At 39.2% G+C, this 25,344-nt stretch overlaps 1 protein-coding gene and 1 long non-coding RNA gene across 2 annotated transcripts in view; one reads left to right on the forward strand and one right to left on the reverse strand.

The window, feature by feature from the left end:
* LOC108804563 overlaps positions 1-254 on the reverse strand; it is a 26,972-nt gene extending 26,718 nt beyond the window's left edge. Inside the window, exon 1 of the long non-coding RNA XR_001942368.1 lies at positions 244-254. This is a non-coding gene — a long non-coding RNA (uncharacterized LOC108804563). The remainder of the gene's footprint in view (positions 1-243) is intronic.
* The window catches only part of GRIP1 (glutamate receptor interacting protein 1), a 419,799-nt gene that overhangs the window by 124,915 nt on the left and 269,540 nt on the right, over positions 1-25,344 (forward strand). The window lies entirely within an intron of this gene.

Below are 25,344 nucleotides of genomic sequence, written 5' to 3' on the forward strand. Positions count from 1 at the left end.
CCCCCTTTTTTTTGTCCCTTCTCTCACCCGCTCTCCCCCGCCCCACCCCTCCCTTCTCCTCTTCCTTCCTTCCTCCTCCTGCTGTCTTTCGTTCTCGCTCCCCATTTTTCTCCCCCCCTCATTGTGTAGTGGGGTCCAGATGGTTCCCGATATCTATACCACTGCATAATGCTACTACAATCTTTCTACTGTGAACATTACACTGGGTTTATTTCCTCGAGCTATACAAGTTTGCAGATTGACACTGTGATGTTTCCTGTTCCTGGTCCCCACATGTAACAAGACCAGCCTTCCCCTGTTCTATTCATTGTCCCTTGTGCTGCTGATTTCCCCTGTCTTTCCCCCTCCTCTTACTTGTTCTTGTATATGTATATGCAAAAGTCGAAGAATAAAGACTTTACCAAAAAAACCCCCAGCTATGAACCATTTGCCATATATAAAATTACATGACCACCATGTGGCCCATGGGAGCTGATTCAGTGGTTTGCCATCTTTAGTGCTCCGCTGCATGCATGTGGCTTTGCGCAGGAAAAAATGTGGTGGTGCAGCCTGTGGCACACGCTGTGCTACTGTATATTGAATAGTTCTCTCCATCCTTACCTTGACATAGACATCCTCCTCCACTGAGGCATGGGGAGAGCAGGGGCCATGCTTTTGCAAAGGAAAGCCTCACAGTCATAACAGAATTATCTTAATGTATAAAAGGTACTGTCTAAGAAAGTTTTTTTGTCTTTGTGCATTTATCCTTTTTGCTGTATCTGTGGTTAGGTTTTGGTTTCATTTAGTGGATTAAAAAAACAGGAATCAAAACTGGATAACAGGTACTAAAAGCTGGTTAAATGATGTTTATTTTGACAACATTACTCCTTAACTCTTGAGGTCCAATTGCCCAGTTTGTGTTGGGTGCAGTGTATTTTGCTGGCTGCTAATCCACAGAAGTTAATTCCATCACACAATTCTTTTTGTATATGATCTCCATTCTGGCAAATGGCAGAATTGTCCCAAAGCCTGTCTGGGACTTGAGGACAATGTATACAAGCATCCTTTAATTTTCTTTTATCCTTTAAGTGTTGATTTATACCTGGTGTTGCACAGAAACAAATGTACAACACTGTGGTTCATGGGTCTTTTTGTTAATCGGAATTGAACTCCTGCGTTCATCCAGATTGCATATCCGTATCAATATTTATTTATTCAAAATTCATGTTTCTTACGATAAGCAAATGACTGCGAGGGAGACCTTTTTCTATTATTTTCTTTGGTCCCATTTTCAGGGCTTTATTTTGGAGCTGTCAAGACTTTTTTTCTGCAGTTGTAGTTTTATGCATTTGAATACCTTTTACTAAGCAAAACTGTATTTTCATTTGCTGTGGACTACCCCTCATTGTCTAGCAAGGGTCATTAATGGCTCATTTACACCTAGTGCATTGATGCTGATGAAGGGGGCTTGCCCCTGAAACGCATCAATCTTGGCTGACTGCGGCCGGTGGATGGTAATGTGACCGGAGGCAACTGGTACATGGCCGGGGCAATACCATGTTGGGTTAACACACAGTGTGGCCTCTTGTTTGTTGTTAAAGCGTGATGAAACGGTTTGCGAGTACATATATCCCTTATTTTATTTATCTTAATAAACGATTTTACACACGGAGGTGGCGCTCTGTTCCCTTTTGTTTTCATTGAGCTGCATTGAACAACACAGGCTTAAATGGCAACTGAATCCAAACCTTTTTTTGGCTTTAGTCCTCTTTTGGTTTCCAGAAGGTAATTTATGTACTCCTGTGACCCAAAGGCAGCATCTAGCAGGCTACTGCCCACTATATGCTGACAGTGCAGGGCCCCGCTGCAGCTGGGAAAGATCCCAACAGTGTTGTTGGGATCCACTTTACTGCCTGATTGACAGCTGGCTTTGCTTCTCTACAGCCAGAACCAGCAGTGCCCGCCCCTCCCATGTCTGTTTCTACAGTGAGCACTAGAGGGACAGAGAGAGGGGAGGGGGAATCCCTGCGGGGAGTAGTGACTGACAGGCACCTCTCTGCAGGGAGAAGACTGTGAGCTTGAGTGATCAGCGGTTTGTGATCGCTCCATTCCCAATCTATAGAGCCAGCAGGGCAACAGCTGGAGTGTCACCTGCAATATAACTTATTGACACCTGCAGTGTCAGATGCCAGCTCTAAGTTTTGGGAAGAGTACATTTTACTTCCCCAATGCTTCTCCTTTAACAAAAGGACACATCACATACTATTGCGGTCTATGTGCACAGTTCACACCAAAGCATTGTGTTGGTGTGTACTGGGCTAAAATGTAGACATTTGTACTGCATTTGTTTGCAGTACAGAGCACCAAAAGTCATTACAGCCATCATTGCATTTGGAAAAAAAAAAAAAGCACTACAAAGCATTTAAAAAAAAAAGTAGTTAAATGCAGTGAAATAAAGCACAATAAAAAATGTTCATCACTGCACATGCATTTTTTATATGCGCTGTGGTGTATAGGAGCCCTTAAGCTCCAAAAAATAAACGACAGTACGGGATTTGTAGAGGTCTTACTGCAGCAGTGTCTAAAGATATGCATGAACATAACATTAAATGCACCTGACATTTTGCATGGCTTTGCGCCTTAATTGGAAAGCGTTGCTTGTACAAATAACCACAGCAGACTTATTGCTCAATTCTCCTCTGTGACTGCAGTAGTAAACTCTGCACCACTGTTAACAAACCAAGTTGTGATTGTAAAATAAATGCTAATGAGTAAATTCACGTGCCAGGCAAGAACAGAGTTTGCTAATGGTCATATAGGGTTCTAATAATTGATCAACCACAAATAATAGACGAGGGTGCCTTGGGAGCATCGTATTTGTAATTTGTTGCTACGTAGCAATTGTAAACTAAATGCCAAGTATGTCAAGAGCTGGGAGTTTATAGAGATTTGCATTAACACTAGGAGTATTATCCGTTATATTTTTATTTAAAGGCACTCCATAACCAAGAAGTGAAATAGCGTTTGGACCTGCAGCAGTTCACAAATTAAATAAAGTAACACATTTACCCCAATGTGGCAGAGTCTATATTATTGTTAAGTGCTGAACTGAGTTAATTGTGGGTACTAATATGTTGAATAATTATTTGCATAGCACAGGACAGTGCTGAGAGTGAAAGAGAAGGTGCCAGAACTACACTGTTGACTTATCAATAACTCCTTTAGTGTAAGAATAAACGGGATCTGCTAGAACACCGTGATCTTATTTCTCGGATGTGACAGATTCACTTTAAGGCAACCTACTTATTCTGCCACCGGAAAATTCATCCATGAATAGAATATATATTTTAGCCCTGCTGAACAAAGTGAGGAACATATCAATGATGTTGTTCAATAACATGTTATTATGTACAGGCTGGTAATATAATGCAGTTCTATTTTCGGTGCCAACTTCCAAAACCATTGTAATTATCTATTGTCAAAAAGCTTCCTTTTTAAAAAACGCTGTACATAATTATGAAAAAAAAAAATGCTTGATCACTAAAGGCTTAATCTTAAGAAGTGCTCTGAACATATTGCAGTACTTAATCACTTTACAATGCAGTGGAAATAAATCATGTGGGGCCATGAAACACTGAGAAACAAAACTATCTGATGTTCCTGGCTTGTACATGAATTGCATAGATCTATGTAGTGATGGCTAACCTGAACTAACATGCAAATACAAACATTTCTGGATCATTTTAAATGAAAGTGACACTAAACTCAGGAGTTGAATCTTAAAAATACAATCAAGTTCCTTAACTATTAACAAAAATGTAGCTTATTTGTGTATCACTCTGCTGTAGATCCTCAAATCATCTCTGAATTGGTGCTGACGCTGTCCTTCCTTCTGGAGGGGGGCTACTTTTGTTCCCCATGGGCCCTGTGTGTGTTGTAAAGTAGTCACTGCTCCAAGTACACGCCTGTGATGGACTAAAATCTCACGTTTAGTTTACTCATTTGTTTTGAGATTGTAGTCCATCACGGGAGTAAACTTCGAGCAGTGGCCACTTTACCACACACACAGGGATCATGAGGAACAAAAGTAGCCCCCCTCCATAAGGAAGGACAGTGTCAGCACCAATTCAGAGATGATTTGAGGATCTACAGCTGAGTGATACACAAATAAGATACATTTATGTTAATAGTTAAGGTACTTGAATGCATTTTTAAGGTTTAACTCCTGAGTTTAGTGTCACTTTAAGCATTTTTTTTGCTAGTGTGGATTAAAAGACCATTTACTCCTTGTTACCTTTTATCTTATGTAAGATTATCCACACTTTTCTTGTTTTCCCTAAAACTCTCATGCCGAGAGCTAAACGTACTGTTAGCTTACATTAAAGTGCGCTGGTGTGTTGCAGTGTGATGTTTTCCATATTACATACATTGCATGAAAACAGACTATTCATTTCCAATGAGCTGCCAATTCACTTCTAGGCACTAAAAGGCATTGAACTTGACATTTTTTGGAAGCACTGTACAACACTACATTGTGGTGCGCTGCAGTGCGTGTGCATTGGAATGCATTTGTAAAATGTGTTGGGTTGTCATTGAGAATGACTGGCTTTGCAACCTACAATGCCACTAATCGAGTCACCTAAGTGTGCAAAGATAGTTTACTCTGATTATTACAGTTGAACATAGCATAGAATCTCTGCTTTTGAGCTTTGTTGTGAAATGATCCATGCATGATGACCAACATGAGTAACAGAATGGTGAAATTATTAACCTTATATGGAGAAAAAACTGCTGCAGTCTTCCTCCAATGCTGCTAATATAACCACAATCCTAAACTTTTGATCACATGATCAAAGTCTAATTAGTGTTTTTGTTCTGTAGTTTGGGCACCAGGCTTGGCAATTTTTGCTTCAGTGCTGAGATGTACCAGGATAATTCTGATATCAGTGTGATAGTATAATTTTTTTTGTGATTTATACAATTATCCTGTTTGTCTTGATTAAAGAGACTCAATTTTACTATATAGAGAACATTTTGGAAAAGTGACAGATTCTCTTTAAAATGATATTAAAATCAAATGGATGTTTAAGCTATTAGAAATGCTGATGAAATCACTTACATTGAATCCTGCCTTTTTGATTTTTGTTTCCTGCAGAATCAGCTGGTCTCCTGAGCACTGGCCCTGATATCCTGTTTTGGGGTGGCTCCTTTCCCTTGCAGGGTTCTATAGAGCCATTCTTGTTGGTGCTAGTAAGCTGCGTGCATCTCTGAAAATACACAGGCACAGCACGGCAAGCCTCTCCCCAGATCCATTCTCCTCCTTTTCTCCCTCTTCCCTTCTCTAAGCAAGTAGATGGACAGTTGCTGGAGACTGTGATGTTCCTTGTGGTGTTGTACTGGACAGGAAGTTCAGGGAAGCAGTGCTGAGAGAGTTGGAGCTGTTTGGAAACATGATTAGTGTTTGATTTAGATTCATTCCTGAAAAAAGTTTGAGAGTTGAATACTATTTTAAGGTGAAGTTTAGGGGTGGTGGGTTAATGTTAAAGTTGACCTTGCAGTACATTGACAAGTCATGAATACATTCCTTAAAGGAGAACTATGGGGTTAAGGCTTTTCCCCATAGTTCTCCTTAGGCTAACGGGAGGACATAAACTAGCGTCCTCCCGTCACCCTAAGCTCAGTATAACGCAAGCTACAGCTCGCGGTATACTGAGACGCCGCAGTTGAAGCGGATCCTGACAATTATGTCTGGATCCGCCCAGCTGCGTGAGTGACAGCTGGCTCTGCCTATCTAGAGTGCCTGCATTCCCAGTAATATCTAAGGTAAAGTGGTATGTGAGTTTATGTAAGGGTAACACTTACAACCTCTTAAAGAGATCATAGTACTCTTGATTATGCTTTTATCATCCTTTCTCCCAGTTATGCAGAGACTTTTGCTATTTTTGTTCAGGCATAATGAAGGGTCAGTATCTGACCTGCAAGGCCTAGAGATGACACATAAAAGTACTGGTGCCTACTGATTTGCTTTTTTTGTTTTGTTCTTGGTTGCATATACATGTTGTCTTAAGGTGCCCATGCACCTTACAATTATCTGCAGATTTTCTGTGGTCAGATGGAAAGAGTGCAACAGATTGGCCCAGGTGGAGATTCCTCCATCCATACAGGTAAGTGTAGATGGAGGAATCTGTTGCACCTTTTCCCATCTGACCATAGAAAATCTGCAGATAAATTGTAAGGTGTATGGGCAGGTTCACAGAGATCAGCCTACTGTCTTCTCAGAACGTTAATGAACGGGGGAGGGAGACTAAGGAAATACTACAACTTGCCTAGAGTAGACTAAATACATCATTCCAAAATGTTTCTTTCAGACCTGGGCAAAAGGAGTGTAAGTGCTGTTTTTTCTCAGTGATAAAGGTGCATATTTTTTATATGATAATGTATGTTGTGACATGCAAGGAATTTATTGATACAGTTGTAAAGTTACTGATGGGTCTGCACCAGGTACGGCTTCTGGCCAAAGCAAATAGTCAAGTGTTATTTTTTTACTCTCTAAGATAATCGGGAAGATGAAGCGTAGAATATTTGTCACATTAGGCAACTTGTAAAGCTTTCATTATTTTAGTTGTTAAAAATCAGCCCTTTGGTGATTTGCAGACAAACATGCTTGCCAAAATTTGTAGAACTAATAATATATCATGCAATAACAAAGATACCCAACATAAAATTCAAAGCTGCATTCTGTAAATGTGCTTTATCCGCTCTTCTCTAGCTCCCTTGTGAACTCCTCCCATGCTCGCCTCCAGGACGTCTCTAGAGTCTCTCCCATCCTCTGGAACTCTTTACCCCAACCTGTCCGTCTGTCGCCCACTCTGACTGCCTTTAGGAGATCACTAAAGACTCATCTCATCAGGGAAGCCTATTGCACCTCAACCTAACCATTGAACTATCACTTTCTCAAACAATTCATCCCCACACAGCTACCTCCTCATGTATCACTTGCTCCTCCCTTTTAGATCGTAAGCCCTCAGGGGCAGGGCCCTCCTTACTGTCTCGTCTTGAATAGTATTGTGATTGTAATGCCTTCCTTATATTGTAAAGCACTGCGCAAACTGTTGGTGCTATAAAAATCCTGAATAATAATAATTTGCATGTCATGTGGTCCAGAAGAGTTTTATCATGTAATGACATGGTTGCTAGTGGAGCCTGTGAATGCAACTTTGTGTACTGATTGGTGCATGATGTTATTTGAGAATGTGCTAGGGGTAGTCGAGTAGTTGACACTTGCTTCTCTCAAGCTATTTTTCATGTGTCAAGTCTATTAAATGGAAATATATTTAGAATAGCAATGAGGCAGTATTTTGATTCACAGCATGTAGTGTAATGGACTGGAATGATTGCCTTCAAAAAATCATGCAGCATTTTCTGAGCATTAATAGGGTATGCATGTTCCAGTATGCTTTCAGAGCCATTGAAGTAACACTGAATATTCGAGAGGCTGAGAAATTTCATCTAGCCTGATGTCTAGATTTAATAACGAACATGGACATATTTAAGCACACAAATTATCTGTAATAATAAGGTTTATACAAAGGTCAGTGAACAGTACTTTAAAATTGTTTCTATTTTATAAGGTCATGGTTGGTCCGTAATATTTGTTAGGTTGTTAGATATAATGTCTAGCTCCCCAGAGAAGTATAATAATGTTATCAGTATATGTTTTAGTTATATCAAGTATTTTATGCAAGATTTGGGATTTTGAATTTAGATTTTCTTTTAACTTCTCCGCAATAAGTTATCAGACCTCCCAGATTTTTTTTTCTTGCAGTTTTCATATGGAAAGAACAGCCTGGCTTAATATAGGGGAGAAAAAGTATTTTCATTTTCTTTCTACCATTTCACAGTTTTGTTATATAATATACAGCTTCCTAACATTTGGTAATTGCCATCTGCTCCTTGGTGCCCTTTGTTTTAGCTAAAGTAACTCTTCCGTCCCCCAAAAAAGCTGTACATTTACTCCTTGTCTTCTCAAATTAGAGATGGAATTCACAGTATTTCACACTAAGAATGTTATGCCTTTCTGAAACTTGGTATTTGCACATGGCTAAGCAAACCAATTTTAAATGTGTTTGCAGTAGGTCACTCATGCAGCAAACATTGCTCTTTGGATAACTGGAGGGAGCATGCACATTTGTTCCTTGAGCTGGCCATACACCAGTAGGATTTTGTTAGAAAAAAATATTTTTTTCTAATATTTTTAATGGGTTCAAATTGATGATTGTTGTTTTTGACCATATTGACGATATATCCATCTGTGATGAATTTATTGAATGAATGTGTGTATGAAGATCTGCCAGTGTATGGCCAGAATGCTGTTTTGTGTTGGACTACAAGAGGTTTACTGTAATCTTTGTGGACAAAGTTGTTTTGAATATTTATTGTGAAAATAGATATTCTTCTCTGGTCCTAGTCCTCATCTAGTGTCCATGTAACGTCAGTGATACATTTCCATCTTCTATAGATTTAGTTATTTCTGAGCTTTTTTTCCTCTAAATTCTTATTTAATCCAGGTTTCAGTTGAAATATTTAGACATATATCTCTATAAAATATTACTTTTAAAAAAAAAAAAATATTTAAGTGAACTTCTTTGCAAAACAAAATGTTGAAATGAATCTGGCATAAAAATTTAGTAGGTAAAATTATTACTTAAAAGTGTATGAAACACCTCTTGGAGTACACATATCAACGTTTGAACATCTGTACTTAAAGAGAATTAATGATATTGGTAGATTTTATTTTCAATGTTTTGAAGTTAGATTTTACACTTTAATTAATGTTTGTGTGTGTATATATGTATATGTATATGTATATATATATATATATATATACATATATACATATACATATACATATACATACAAACACACATTATATATATATATATATTCTGTATTTTTCAGAAATACACATTTACTACATGACGCAGGATTTTGACTGCAACTTGGATTAGCTAGGGAGAAAGCAACACGTGAAGCTTGCTTTGCAGCTCAGTTTGATCTAAACCTTGGACTAAGCCATTTGATAAGGGATTTGTTGCTGTGATGACTCCTTGAATTCTGTAATTGAACAGCTATAATTTGCATCGATGAAAGTAATGCCATGTATCCAATGAGTGCCCCCCTAACATTGATGTTCAGTGTCCAATTTAGTGCAGCATTAAAACTGGTGGTCATTATGCCCCTTTTTAACATTGATGATCAGTGGGGGATGAACTGTTTACTTACCTTACTAAAGCTGCTGCAGAAGTCCTACACTCCTCCTTCCCAGCTCCCAAGGAACTATGCAAGCAGGGTCAGGCTGGATGTACCCAGTGCTACCTGTGTAAAACAGAGCATGTCACTCTTGCAATCAACATGACTTTCTTTGTTCAATCTGACTGGACCCAGGGCACCAGTCAGGAGACCCAGCACACTTGCTCCCAGTGGCAGGGTCTAGAAGTGCCTAGGACTCTACCTGCTGGCTAGTAAGAAGACTGCATAATAATATGCGATATTTCATATTTAGCTTTCTAACTAAATCTACTTTTAGATTGCTAAATGCAAGGCTGTTTCGTAGGAGGGGGAAGAAACTACTCCTACTGTTTTCTGCCATTTCTGGGTTGATTGTGCTACTACTGGGCATCTTAGCATTTTTGAGGGGAAGTGAGCGTGGTGTGTCTTTCATCTGCTGCGATATGTTTCCTTATATTGTGTGGTTTTCGGTCCTCATTGTTGTCTGTTTCTGGAAACATCGGTCTTCATCGAAATGTATACCTATCACAGACTTGATTTGCCTTTAGTAAATAAACCCCAGTGTCTTACTACATTAACAGTCTGTTCACTTTGCATGGTAATTTCCATTTAACTTAGTGAACGTGGTGAAAATTACATGTGGAAAGGATGCCCAATCATTTGCAGTATTTTTTTTTCTTGATTGGATAATGTAAGTCAGGAAAGCTTCACCTCATTCACTATAGGGAACACTGCCTTGCAAGGTGACTAGCCTATTTGTATTTAGTAAATAACCCTGCTTTGTCTTATTACTGTGCTCAGTCTTGCCATTGTACAAGATTGTTTAAATTGAACTGTCTTCGGCAGCCTCGGCTTGTTAACAGAGCATGGCTTTTCCTAACACAGCTTCATTCCTCCTTCACAGCTGATTCTGTTTGATTTATGGAGATTGTGTTTTACCCAAAGTATTATCCCTAACTGTGTGCAAGTATACATGGCAGAATTGATTGCAGTGTAATCAAAGGGTGGAAACCCTAATATTGATTTGATTTAGGTATTTTCTGTATTGTTAATTGATAAATAAAAACTATTTATTATTTATAAAAACATCCTCACAGCATGTTTTTTTCACAAGTGCCTAAAACCTGCCCAGTACCATTTTTATATTATATTACTGTTGTGTAGTACTTGTGTTGCTCTCTATAAAGCCATCAAATATGTTTTGTCTGTTTTTAATAAAACTGGTGATAGGTGAAGATTGCAGTCTATCCTTGTTGCTTTGAATGACTATTTTGTTAGAAGGCTAATGCGAAAGTAGATGAAAAGCATAGTGTGTGTGGAGAGAAACGGGAAAAGGAAATAAAATGAAATCAATTAGTGTTTTATTGCAGTTGATAAAATAAATGATCCACGCAGTTTCATTTAGTCCTGCCAATAGGAAAATCCATGCAGCCATTGTTTCTTCATCATTGGAGCAAGAGGAATTATTGTTCACTGCTCACTGTGTGGATAGATTTCAGCATTAAATAACCTCTTTCCTTTCCTTAGATGCTGACTTAACTAGTGTGCCATCTACTGAGTAATATTGCTTATCAGCACCATTCAATGTGACTATTTCTCTTTCAGCAAAGCTGCATCTTCCACAGACAAACAGGGTCTTGCTAATGGCAGCTTATTACACTAAATGTATTACTTTGTTTTAGTTTTTGTTCCCAGAAGAGCATCAAAGCCTCCACAGGGCTTGTACAAAAACACTCAAGTTTTTTTTTTTATGTTTTCACCCAAGTTCACCCCATTTTCTAATTTGATTCAGTTTGATTGTGTATGATTCCAGGGTTGGAATTGTGTGAATGTTATGTGAAATAGTTTATCAACACGGTCTGCTTTAATCCATCACAGTGGGAAGGACTGTCAAGAATAGCATAAAATAACCTGTTGCCTGTAACAAGGCGTTCCTATAGGATTACAGTTCTGGATCAGGTGACCTAAAACTCAAATAGCTGTGCAGAGGCACGTCCGAGAAAAGTGAATGAAGAGTTTGCTGCAGGTCACATGATCCTCCAGTGCACATGCTTACCTTTACTACCAGTGCTCTCCCACTGATATTTTTAATGCAGAACTCCAGGCAAAATGCTTCTTAACTCTTGCAGTGTGGCTACTCCACAATGCAAGGGTTAAGTGCTCGTTTTCGCCTGGGTGCTAAAACAAAAAAGTTATACTCGCCTATCCTTGGAGCCAACTCGCTCTTAGACCAGTCCTTCCAGCCTCTCTCCCCCTCTGCTGCAGCAGTCTAAAGTCCCATAAGTCAATGTACGGTGTATAGGATGCCAGCATTTGAGTGGAGGAGGAGACAGGCTGGAGGGAGCACACTAGTCGGCTCGGGTGAGTATAACTTTTTTTGCATCTAGAAAAAAATGGGCACTTAACCCATGCAGTGCGGGCATATTATGGGAAGTTTGTGAACTTCCTAGAAGGTACTTGTGAAGTAGCTCTTCCAGGGGGTAGCTGAAAGGCACTGGTTGCGTCCTATGGATGCTTATTAGTGGAATGGAATTTTTGGAGCAATCTTCTATTGTGTTGTTGTATTGTGGGAAAGAATTGAAATGGCCAACGCCAAGCTGCTTATTGCATGTAATCTAAATGTGTCTTTTGATGTGATATTGTTTTAGCCAGGAGTACCACCTTGATAGTATTTATCACAGTGCTAATATAAATTTGACCTAAGGTTTAAAGTTCCTTGAACAGTTTGGATCAGATCTGATTTATGTTTAGGGGTTATGTTGAGCATTAGAGCTATTAAACACATTTTTATATTTTTGGGTTTGATCTTTTTTTTTTTTTTTTAAAGTGTAAAGGGTTTAACCTACTGTAGAAGCTGGTAATGCTAAGTGTGCATGTGCCAGAAGTTCTGGATCTGGAATCTGGAACTGTCATGTTAAAATAAATATAAAAAGTCTTGTTCCACCATTCTAATAAATGTGAAATTGAAAAGTACAGAGAAGTAATCTACCCAATGGTTCTATTTATTTATATCTTGTACCCTTATGCTTGCACAAGCAGTATTTGTGGTGCCAGGCACAATATAGTCAAATGTTGTTGCCACTGTTTCCATTATGGAATGTCTTGCCAATACATGCTGAACTGTCTACATACATAGGTTTATTACCCTGCAACTAAAGAGCGTATGTAATATGCTTATAGGAATAATTTGTAAAAACTAGTCTAAAAATACTGGTACTGATTCTCTGCCTGTAGCATCTAATAATCCCTTGGAGTGTGTAATCCCCTGGAGTGTGGGGGTAGCCACAGCCACATGGCAAGGGTCATGGCAAGGGTGTGGGGGTAGCCACATGGCAAGGGTCTAATTAACCCTTGCCATGTGGCTACCCCCATTCTCCAAAGGGATTACTGCCCATTTTGGTCTAGGGGTTCGATTTAAAAAAATATATACTCACCTGGTCCTCAATCTTGCCGGGCTGTTAGACTGGTTCCTGCAGCCTCTTTCCCCCCGGGCTCTGGCGCACTAAGAACCCCGTGAAATCATTACGTCAAATGCAGTCCATTCACCTGTATTAGGCGTAAGGACACCAAGGGACATACTACAGCAACCGGATTGGAGGAGGAGAGAGGTCAGTGCTGACCGCCTCGGGTCTGAGGATCAGGTGAGTGCCAGCCCCTAGAGAAAACCCTTGCCCTGTGCGTGGGGAAGCCCCACTGCAAGGGTTAACTTTTTGAATTACTCGAGTTCTTAATCATTTCCTAGCTCACATAGAATGGGGCATATTCTTTACGTAAATAACTTATGGAAGGCTTTGTGCATATATGTGACACCCCTCCACCTGCCATCCTGGTTTTTCAGAGGTCAGAGGCAGACCTGAGGTCTCTATGCAGAGGTCTGAGACTGACTTTGACTCAAAACGTACAAAATAGTCATGGGCATGTTTTTTTCTGACACAGCGCTACTTTTTAGCAGCGGAGGGCTGTTTTATGAAACTTAACAGCAATTTCATAAAGGGACTGGCTCTTATTTTTCACTGCCTTGCTCTATGGCTATAATAATAATGATAAATCACACCCCCATATTTTCTTTGTGCTGTTTTATTAATTTAGCCACCTTTGTTTGCCAGCATGTAATTGTCACACTGCTGGTTGCTGATTTGCTAATGTCTTGTTCTCCCGTACTAGGTCTTACTAGCTCATTCATACATCTTCTATGTTTACAAAACTGATGATGAGTCATAATTATACACTACTATATCTGCAAGATTGTGTTGATTTTTCACAGTAATGTGACCTTTACCAATACAGTCAGTTGTACATTAAAGGCATGTAGTATCTATTGTCTCCTAGGAAGAAAGACACAGCAAGTTGTAAAACGGAGAAGGCATCCAGCTATTTAATGTGTGAATAAGATAAGACGTTTCCTGTGGTAATTGGATCTGTTTTGCCCTTATTCTGTCTGGTATGAGGCTGCGGTAAATACTAATGAAGGGAATTACGTGCGGAATCCACTCCAGACAAACACGTTCAGGCAGGTAGTGCAGACGTGTAGATTTCCTTTTGTTGTTGTGGTGGTGGTCGTGTGGTATTTTAAAATGTACAAAGTATAAGCTCTCCTTTTTTTTTTCCCTACTTGGAGAAGTGTTTTGAAACATGATCATTTTCCCCCTTGCTAGTCTTTTTCATAAAATAGTACTTTTTGGAGACTTCGAACTATGTTTAATGTTTGGCAACATTAGTCCTTATATTCTAGTGTTAAGGGACCAATGTCACACATTCTATGTTGGTCAAATCCTCTATTTTACTTAAAGCAGACCCCCCATATCAAAATGGCACCATTACTGTAGGTAATATGGCGAAAGAAACTCAACTATTTATATATTTCTTGCCTTCATGGTGCTACTTTGCCACATGCTAATGAGTAACGGAATAACTCTTTAATTAAACAAATTACTTGTTTCGATTTTAGCGTGCAGAGCTGCATGCATCAGGAGGGAATTGAGGGAGTGGTGTTGGTCCGCTTTAACTGTTTTGATTCACATTTTGTTGAAGATTGCACAGTTTTCCTTCATAAGAATAAATACATTAAAGAGAGATGCACAGTTTCTTCTATTATAGAAAGCTTTCTGATCAGAATTTTTTTTCAAATTTAACTTCCAGTTCAAGATTTGTTTTACCTTCTGTCATAGAGGGGTTAAGAATGATGTAAATTTTTTCACATTTTCCATTCGGTTTTATTATGTAACGTTTCATGTTTTTACAAGTAATTAACTTTTGAGCCTATTGATGCTTGTCCCTCTGTTGGCTTTTTTTTATGAATGGAAAGAAAGCTGGAGAAAAAGTACATTTGTAGAAAACTGATAAAGAGTTCACAAATCTTAGGAGACTTTTCCAAATATAACTTCTGCAGACTTCTATTATGTATGAGAGAAATGAACAACATTTTAAGTTTGTAAAATAAATAAATAAATAAAATCAGGGCTAATCTTTATGGCTTTCATCTGTTTTATTATTGATTAGATGTCCATTCAGTATACAAGCTGAAAAGCGTTGGGAATTCCACATGAAAGACTTTACAGTGCATGAGAGCCTTAACAATCTGTCAACAGATTATCACTACAAATATATGCTAGTGTGCAAACATTTAGATGTAATTTAGTCTATGGAGATGAAATTTAAGGTAGAACTCCTATTGTTTTACTTGTCTCTCCAATTCTTTAAAGGTCTGTCAAATTACTTTTGATCGGGATATTTTTCAATAAGCACATTTTTAAGGAAAGCAGAATAAGACGGTAACTAAAAAAAAATAGTTTTTCTTTATAGGGCAGGTCACCTATAGAGCCCCTTCACACCTTGCTCTGCTGCATTGCATTAATGTGGGCTATGTTATTGTGCATTGCACTAAGGCAGCCCATTTATTTGATTGGGCTGCTATTGTACCACATTGGATAAAGAAAAAACATCATGCACAGTGCACCAAAACACACTAATAGTATACCAGTAATATTAAAGAATCTAAAGGCAAAACGTCCTTTTAAAATTTAGTTTGGGTAAGGAAGGTTTAGACATTTTGCTAAGTATTTATTGCTGTCCGTCTGTGTCACCACTAAGGGTATTTACCCTTTGAGGGGAATTTATCAAAACTGGTGCTGACAAAATCTGGAGCAGCTGTGCATGGCAACCAATCGGCTTCTCTCATTCATTTTCAACTCTCAAGTGAGCAAACTGAAGAGAGAAGCTGATTGGTTGCCATGCACAGCTGCTCCAGATATTGTCTTCTCCAGTTTTGATAAATTCCCTCTTTGTCTCTCTGGCAGTTGTGACTAAGACTAAAAGTGAGGGGAAATACTACATGTTGGAGTTGTCACTAGGGTGGAAAAAGATGACTGTAAACCATCCAATGGGAACAAATGTTCTGGTGGCAACTGAAGGAATATTTCACCAGTGAGATGCAGATAAACCAAAACTTAAAAAAGGCCATACATACACTTGTAAGTACATTAATTCCTTGTATATTTTGCTTCCCTTTTTTCTGTTTATTTCAAAACCAAACCATTATAGTTTCCCTTTTAAAAACAAGGAAATCAAATCTTACCCCCCTGTCACTGTCACTTTTGCTAGACAGCTTGGTCTAGCAGGTCTGTAGGCACTTGTGAAAAAAAAATCTGCAAAGTTAGGATGATTTAAAAAAAATAATGACATGAATTGAATAGTTTGTAGATTTTCATATAACAACCTACAGAGTGCATAAACAGAAAAAATAAATAAATAAAATCAATATTTAATATGTTCATCCTTTACCTTCAAAACAGCATCAATTCTTTCAGGTGCACTGGCAGGTAATGATTTTACTGGGATTTGGTCCAGTGCATGATTAAACAATTATACCAGGCAGGTGCTAATGATCAACATGTTAACATGAAGGTTACAATACAACCATTAAATCCATATTAAACCCTATTTGTTAATGCTTTCAGCTGCTGAGGGTGATGTATTATATCCCACTTCATGTTTAAAATGCTGCTATTTCCACCAGTTTTACCCGGCCCCCTGATCGCCGGTGCCATTTCCAGTTTATGGGTGGCTCCTTGGCTTGCAGGGTTTTATGGATCTCTGCCGTAGCGACCCTTTTGAGCACATTTCCGTGAGAAGACTACAGGCCAAGATGAGGACACTGCCGATACGAGGAAAACACACGCAGGACACGCCTCTGCTACTCCTCTAAGGCAAGTGACTGGCAATGGCTCCTGAGGATGAACTGCTGCCTTCAAGCTCTCCCCTGAAACCTAAGATGGTGTTATGCTTTCATTAGAGACTCACTATATGGTAAATTTGCAGTGACATAAGGGAATAAGAAAGACAGTAATGTATAAAGCAATACTATGGAGCTGAGCTGCATATCTGCATATGTACTGAGCAAATATAGCTGCCTCCTATTAAAGGATGTTGTAACCCTTTTTCGCAGGCTAAGTACATTTTCTGCAAGTACAGAAACGGTCTTGTTAATTTTGCGTAAAATCCAGTGTTCATCAATCCAGCTATCGTCTGTGAACTACAATGCAACGCCTTTCTATGTAACGTAGATGATGAGAACTGGAAGTGTTTGTATTCCAAACCAGGAGAGCAGCTTAATGTAGTCACCCTAGAACAGGAAGTGTGTAACTGAAAGGATGCCAGGTGAAAATAAAGGGGAGGAAGCATGAGAAAAATTAACTAATGCATCCACCTCTTCTAAGGCCTGGTAAGCTGCAATATATTAAATTTTTCTTTTTGGGTTTAGATCCACTTTAAATATAATTACAAACTATGTGTAAGCTCTCACAGACAGGGCCCTCATAACCATCTTGTTCTAAATAGTATTGTAACTGTACTGTCTCCCTGTATATTATAAAGCACTGCACAAACTATTGGCACTATATAAAGCATGTATAATAATAAAGTAGATTTTTTTAATACACTCATTACAAATATTTGCAATAATTAGATCTTTGTTTCATCACACACAAAAAAGCTGTACTTCCCCTTGAGATACATGCTAGCTCATATTCTAAAGGAAAAGATACCGCAGACATGAAATGACACGTGGACCTCTAGTTGGGGGGGGGAAAAAAATCTGAATGCAACACATTGTTAGCCTAAAGGTGAAGAGGGAATGCTGTGTTCTTCATCTTTATGCTTCTGAGTAATGCGGCACATATGAGAATATGGGAAAGAAAAGACCAGTAAAGAACAAAACCTCGGTGGCATGTAAGTATTTTCACCTCATTTTCATGCCAACATGAGACCAGCACATGGAGTGATTTTGCTTGTTTGCATATCCGTTTGGGGTGCAGTGGTAGAAGCTTCAGCTCCCATTACAATGACCTGAGCTTTCACTGCTAATCAGCATAGCGAAACTGTAATTCTAAGTTGTGACTGGGCCCGGATGGGACATATGTCAAATTATCTCCTGCTTTAAATACATAATATTATAAAAAGCTTTTATTGGGCTGTGGATGTTGTAGAATGGATTGTGTGCCACTGTAATTGTTTCCATCTCTAAACAAAGCATTAGAAGGTCATTGTTGTCACAGCCCAGAGGGCTCGTGGTCGGTTTTCTGCTGGAGATAATTGGGTGTTTGCAGTCTCTTTCCCATTTAGGATGGATTTCTGCAATAGATTGAGACACTCAGGTTTATTAGCTGTTGGTTTTGGAGTCATGAGTGTGTTTTGGCTTTTGTAAGGTTTGTTTAAAACGAACAAAAAAAAACTAACTGCGCATCGAAGATAATGTTGGATAGGCGAATGGAAAGTTTTCGTTTAACTGTTTCCTGTAATGAGAGAGAGGGTTAAGGTACATTGTGTCTATAGTTTTTATCACTTTTTTTTCCTAATTTTGCAGCTAAATATTTCAATGACTTACTGATTAATTTATGGCCCCTGTTCTCTGAGGTGAAATTTGATTTTCAATTATTACTAGAACATTAATTACCAAAGTGCTAAACTTGCTTCTGGGATTTAGTAGGCATACAGTATAAGTGAAGGTAATACCAGAAAAGCACATATGCATATAGAGAAAAAGTATTCGTCTACCATGATTGCATTTAGTTGTCTGAGAAATAAATTATTTTTACCTTTCTTTAGTAGTCGTATTTGGCGGTCATGTGACTGTGTTTTATAAATGAAAAATGCAGGGGTAACATATACTTTCATTCCAGAGTGCCTCTGTAGACATGATTTGGCCTTTGCACACATTATTCCTTCCCAGTTGGCCCACTAACTCCTCATGGCTTCGTTTTTTTTGCAAAATAATAGTCTTCATCAGAGTTTACTAGCCTTCCAAATCCTGTAAGTCACATTGCATTATTTAGCTAAACTCTGATTGTTTTCATATTGTGTAGTGATAAGCCTGGGCTTGGTGCCAACCCAAGCTCACCTGAGTTCACCCAAGCTTGCTCAAAACTGTGACTAAAGGTGCCCATACACTGTGCGATTATCACACGATAATCGCAAAGTGTATAGAAGGCGTGCGACCGTTTTTACTGTACGGTCGCACGTCTTTTGTCTAAGGAGCATGTTCGAAAAACAGCCGAAAATCTTACGATTTTCGGATGGTTTGTGACATGCTCGGGAGACAAATGCCGAACGGGCTCGTTCAGCATTGCAGTCATCGCAAGTACAATCTGCCTGTCCAAGATGGGCAGATCGTACGTTTTTTTAATTACTTTACAACCATCGCAAGACTAAGGTGTATGGCCACCTTAACAGTCCTCCCTCCCAGCCCAATCAGTTGTGGTAAATGCATCACCTGCCCCACAACTATACGTCACAAAGAGATGGGGGATGCTCCACTGATTAGGCTGTGGGGGGCGGATGACAGTTCGGAGCGAGCGTGGCGTATCTCATGCAAACCGGATTTGCAGTAGAATATAATGGTGCAAAAAAATGTAAGTGAACCTGTGAGCGTGCTGAAATGCGTGCTACTGTTGCTTGCTTGTTTTACAAGATGCAGGTTATAGGAAAAGTGTCCTGATTCTGCATTACCAACTAGTAAGTTAAACCTGAAGCAAACATGCAGGATTGTACCTCAGTTGGCTTCTTCCATGCCAGCGAATCACTAGACAGTGAAGCCAGGATCGGAATGATGGCCTCAGTCCTTCTACCTATTAAGCGCAAGTCAGCATGAAAGCTCCCATATTTCTATTTTTGTGAGTTCATTTTAAAGTGCATCTAAAAATAAAAATTTAAAGGGCATCCTAAACAAAAACTTGTGTATTACTGGCTGTATCCATGCTCCACAGGCAGTGCAGTGATGTGAGGGGTAAGCCTTTACTTTTGCCCTGTACAGCTATTAATTGATAGATGTATTGGAAGAAATTAAAGCATACAACATAAAAAACAGCTTACTAGTCTATAGATGTGACAGCTGCAATAGTTTTTCTTTTTTCAGGTTTTTTCTCCTTCATTGTCACCTGGTAATCCTGTAAAAAAGACATTTCCTCAGCAATATCTTTGAAAGCTAGATTGGAGATTGCAAAGGGTTGCCTGGAATTTGACATTTGAGCACTGGGCTCTGCTTGTGGCACTTTCCAAGTCTCTCTCTACTGTTGGCCACAGAGTACTTTACCAATTTAGAGCCATAGCACAGCCTCTGGTACAACCCAGTCTCTTAAGACTCATTAAAGAGTAATTCCACTTTTGTTGAGAAAAAAAAAAAATTCCTCTCCGGGTGATCTGTGTACATTACAAGGATTTTAACAAATTGTGTTGCAGTTTACCTGTTTCTGTTCTGAAGAATTATCTGTTTGTTGCAGCCTGTCCTTTCCAAACTGATCCCTGAAGAGGTGGGTCTGTGTTCATTATGTAGCGCTCACCCCCGAAGTAGCCGCTGGATGATCGGGTCTTCTGTATCACCTCTGTGACACACCACAAACAATGAATCCACAGCACACCAGCACACCTTGTGAGATTTTAAATAACTATTTACTGTATATAATAATCTGAATAGCAGTATACAACATCAACATTTATCTCTACACAGCATAACACAGAGACTGTATATGAGACATCAGCATAACAGTGATGATCAGTAAATGCGGTTATTCTAACTGTGAACTTGTTGGACAGTAATCAAACTATATATATATATATATATATATTTAGTCCCAATGTACCCGGGTACCTAACCCACTGGCCAGTGGTAGTTTCTTCAGCTAGCCAACTTTGGGGCCCAATACAAACGGTGAAAATCTGTGTGTACTGTTAATGACAACAGGCCGGAGGCCTCTCACCCATACACGGAGGGAGATGTCCGTCTGTAGCCGGCAGGGATGTCAGCAATTATCTTCTGTGATGAAGAACTGTATATAGGAGCTGAAGTCTGATGTCATCAGGGGTTCTGATAATCAGATTTGGCGTCCGTCCGGGCTGAGTCGCCGTCCACAATGGCCTCTCAGCAGGATGGCACCTCACTCACAGCCCCAGAGGATCCTTTTCCAGACAGGAACAAACAGCGATTTACTCTGTGCAGTAGATGTCACTTCAGGACTGCACGTGTGACAAGTGAGCACAGTCTCTCCACAAGCTGGCTGCACAACACAAGCAACAGCAGTCTGGCCTCTCTGTCTCCTCACACTCGACCCCGCCCAGCAACCTTTAGCCCTCAGAGTTTACTTCCCTTCTCCCCTGTAGCACTCTGGAAACTGTAGTTCAAGTATCCATTTTCATTTGTAATTCCTCAGTGGCTGTGTCCACAATCCCCACAAAGCTGTGCTCTCTGGCTCCACCTGCAGCTGCAATATCTTTTCTCTTAAAGGAGCTGATCCCATAACAGGGCTACAATTACAACCAGCTAGTGGGCTTCCTGTGTAATGCTGCAGTGTCTGCATCCCTTTAGTAGTAATTAGCCTTTAGTGAGTATCTCATTAAAAATGAAATTCCTGTTGCAAGTGACGCCAAAAATTGTACTTGTACCTTAGTTACCTTAATGCAGACTTCTGGGAAAATCCGTCAACTAATCACAGAAGCAGGAAGTGGCATTTCTGGGGGCGTGCCATACACCAACTGTGTACAGAATGCTTTTGAGTCGCTAATTAAATTGCCCAAATTGCTTGTGCTACAGTTATATATGCTATTTTTGAAAGATTTTTTTATATTTTGTAAAGTGGAGTTACCCTTTAATGAGTAGGCTTTGGGACCTACCTTGTTTTTTTAAACTCGTTGGCGCTATAATATCCCCTTTTGTCAGCTGTTTCTATGCAAAGGGTTAAAATACAAAGAAATTTAAGGACATTCAGTATTGGGTAGCACTGTAACTGTGCGCTATGTACTTCTGACCTCTGCTTTAATTACTACTGATCCCTGCACTGTGTGCTATTACTGACCCTTACACTGTGTGTTTTATGTACTACTAACCCTTGCACTGTGTTCTAACTACTACTGACCTGCACTGTGCGCTACGTACTAATGACTTTTGCACTGTGACTGCACGATATATTCCACTGACCTCTACACTGTGCGTTACGTACTACTGCTACTACCTTGCTACGTTATCTCCTTGAAAAAGCACCCTGGTAAACTTTGATCTCTTCTACGTTGTTCAGGTAGATCTACACCTCTTCGTGGTTACCTACACCTGATCTATATCACTGCAGAATTATTAAATATATAATTTGTGCCGTATTGGTAGAGAAAGAGGTACTCACTGTGCATAAAAAGATACAGGATGTATTTAAGCAATTTAATGTGAACAATATGTGTTGTATTACTATGAATGCATTTTTTATGACTGTCCAGTTTGTGTTGTGTTAATTGTAATGCATTTGTATACTTTGAGCCCTTTGTGTTCCGTTCATTTCAATTTTTGTCTCTCTGAAGTATTTACTTTTTAGAAATTGGAGAGTTCAGTGTATGTATATTGAAAAACTGAGTGATGTCAGGCTGACACCTTCTGTCTGCTTCTTGATGTGAGCCTTTACCACAGCAGACACTTTGACTTGATGTTAATACATTTCTCTGCGTGATTTTGACCTTGTTCATTACGGGAGAAGTGGAAATGCTGCGACTGATGGACGCTCTTGTCAAAAATACTAGCCTGAAGTAGAAAAACCAATACACGTTGATCTGATTTCTGCTGTTTTCCCTGCTTTTTCTTGGTCAGCTTTGCACGCGACTATAATTTTATGCATGAACTTGCACTAAAGTAGGGCATAATGGATTATTACTTGTGACAAGTTCACTTAAATGAACCCTGATATACTAGATATAGCAGGGCCATGTGACAGGGACTGTAATGTCTGTGTTTTGTTAGCGTTGTTGGAAAATAAATGTCCCTAAATAACATATGTGTTGTGGCTGAGGAAACCTACCTGTTTAATCTAAACAGCGAGGGACAAATTGATTTCATAATTCAGGTCTGATTACCAGTCACCATAGTTTACATTTACTAAAATAAGAGCTCTTCTCTTATCACATTCAGGAAACGGGTCATTTTTGTAATATAAGGTTTAATATTTAAAGTTGCTAGACACATTTATGAAATTGTATCCAAGGCGTAACCTCTGATTTTCATGCCAAGAAATGGATTATAACATAGCGGATGTTAAAGAGAGAATAAGATCTTGTTAAATATTTTTTAGGCATACATTGGAAGGAGGTCAGCTTGATGTGAATAATTTTACCAATGTATGTTTGTTTTAAAATCTTCTATTAGTAATTTGCAATTCATAAACTGTATATACATAGACACAAGCATATTTGTTTATTACTTAGGTGCACGCGGTTAGAATTTCCTTAAATGTTCATATGAAAAATCTTATCAGAACATTCAAAGCTTGATGAATGTCATTTGAAATTTCCTTTTGATTTTAACATTCACTTTTGGAATGAATGGAATTTCTTAAAGGAGAACTATGGGGTCAGGGCTTTTCCCCATAGTTCTCCTTAGGGTAACGGGAGGACACAAACTAGCGTCCTCCCATCACCCTAAGCTCAGTATACCGTGAGATACAGCTCGCGGTATACCGAGACGCCGCAGCCGGCGCGGATCCCAACATCGATTTCGAGATCCGCCCAGCTGCGTGAGTGACAGCTGGCTCTGCCTATCTAGAGGCAGAGCCAGCTGTTCCCTACTCTGTCTTAAATTAAATAAAAAAGTTTATTGACTTCAGGTCAAAACTTTGAATTTGCATATAGTAACTTTGTGTACTTTAACTTTTGTTTGTGATAATCACTTAATTATTCATATGTTTTGCTACCCGTCTTCCAGGTTTATATACTTGCATTACAAATGATCACTATATTTGAATGTCGATATTTTTATGTTTCTCTTTATCTTTAGATATTTCTTTTTTAACATCACTGTGACAGTTGAGTTACCAAGTCAGGCTGGAGGAGCAGCTGTAGCTTTGCTGCCTATTTATTGGAGAGAGCTCCGTGTTTACAGCTGAGACAAGCCTCCTTGGGAAAAAAGCTTGAGCCTGCCAGTTGGAAATGGCAAATCTGACATTTATCTCTGGAGGCTTTTATATGCTCTGGTCAAATTACTTAGTCGCTATGTTGTCAAGAGAATTAAATAATAATTATTCAAACAAACTTTTATTTTTTATAATTATCCATTTTGTGCCATTTGTTCATTTTTAAAGTACTGCTATTTTGTAAATGCATTCATATTGCTTATATTTTCTACAGTGTTTAAATCAGCTAAATACATTCCATCTACATCAAAACAAAGAGTGTGCAATGTCTTACAGTTGGTTTTCTTTAGATAACAGGCACAACCTGAATAGAAAAGCCTGTCCCCTGCCAACATGCTGCAAAGCAGGACTTTCCCTCTCTGTAAAAGCAGGAATCTCTCTACAGGGGCCCAGCATGCCCACTGTTGACACATAGCTAGAGCTTTCCTATCAGCAGCGGGTATTAGCTTTGCTGATTGGGTAGCTGTGATCAGACCTAACATGGCCACTGCTGAGGCCGACCAAGAGCTCTTCTATCTGCAGGGGGCATTAGCTTTGCTGTCTGGGTAGCTGAGATGAGGTCAATTTAGTTTGAGTACAGGTGTAGTGTTTTCTGGATAGCGTTCGTAGCTCACGGACTGGTTTCACATGCTGCCTAGAATTATTCTTTGATTTTAAAAAAAATCCTTTTTGCTGCCAGAACCATTTTTAAATTTTTGCGCACACATACTAAAATGCACATCTTTTGTATGAAATTAACTGTGCTTGATCAGCTTCTTCACTGGCCATAGTAGTAGAGGTTTGACATATAGTAGTCTCTCCGGGCTTTTCAGCTGCTTTCTCCTGCTTTGCTAGATGGATATACAATATTGCTTTTACATGCTTGCCATCTGTTATGGAGTGTTTCCTGTCTTTGCATTGATGTGCTGGGCATTAACAACTGAAAGACCAGGGTGTTAAACCCCCTTCAAGGCCAGGCCATTTTTCAGTATTCAGTGCTTTTTTGACTGACATTTATAAACAAATTTTCTACCATTTTTTGGGGATAGATTGAGCTTTCTTTTGGTGATATTTAATCACCACTGGGGTTTTTTATTCTTTACTACATAACAAAAAAGTACCCTAAATTTTGAAAAGAAAAACCAGTTTCCCTCTGAAATGTTATGAAACGTTTATTATCACTCCAATTTTTGGTAACATATAAAAGACGGGGTCACGTCGGGTAAATAGACACCAAACATATTAAGCTTTAACCACTTGCCGTCCGCCCGTAGTAAAAAAACGGACGGACGGCACTGCAGCATTTGCGGGTTGCCGACACGCCCGCGAAATCGCAGAAAACGACCACACCGAAAATTGTCCATAGGCACCGCTTTAAAAGCTTTTACCGCTCTTCAGTTTAGTGTTATCAGTGATTGATGGCCCTAAAATTATTTCTCTCATCCTGGCGTTTGCGGTGATATGTAACGTGCGGCACAATAGGCGGAATCGTCGCTTTTGCACGTTGGCGCACCCAACTCATGTTTGCGTGTGTATGTGGGGTGGCGGGGGACTTTTAAAAAATTACCTTTTTTTAAAATTATTTGTGACTTTTTTTTTTTTTTTTTTAGTTTTTTTTTTTTTTTTTTTTAATTTTTTTTTAACCCCTTCATGCCTGGGGCCCTTT

This window comes from Nanorana parkeri, unplaced genomic scaffold (genome assembly GCF_000935625.1).
Source record: "Nanorana parkeri isolate BGI_ZX_2015 unplaced genomic scaffold, ASM93562v1 scaffold65, whole genome shotgun sequence".
In the NCBI taxonomy this organism is placed as follows: Eukaryota; Metazoa; Chordata; class Amphibia; order Anura; family Dicroglossidae; genus Nanorana; species Nanorana parkeri.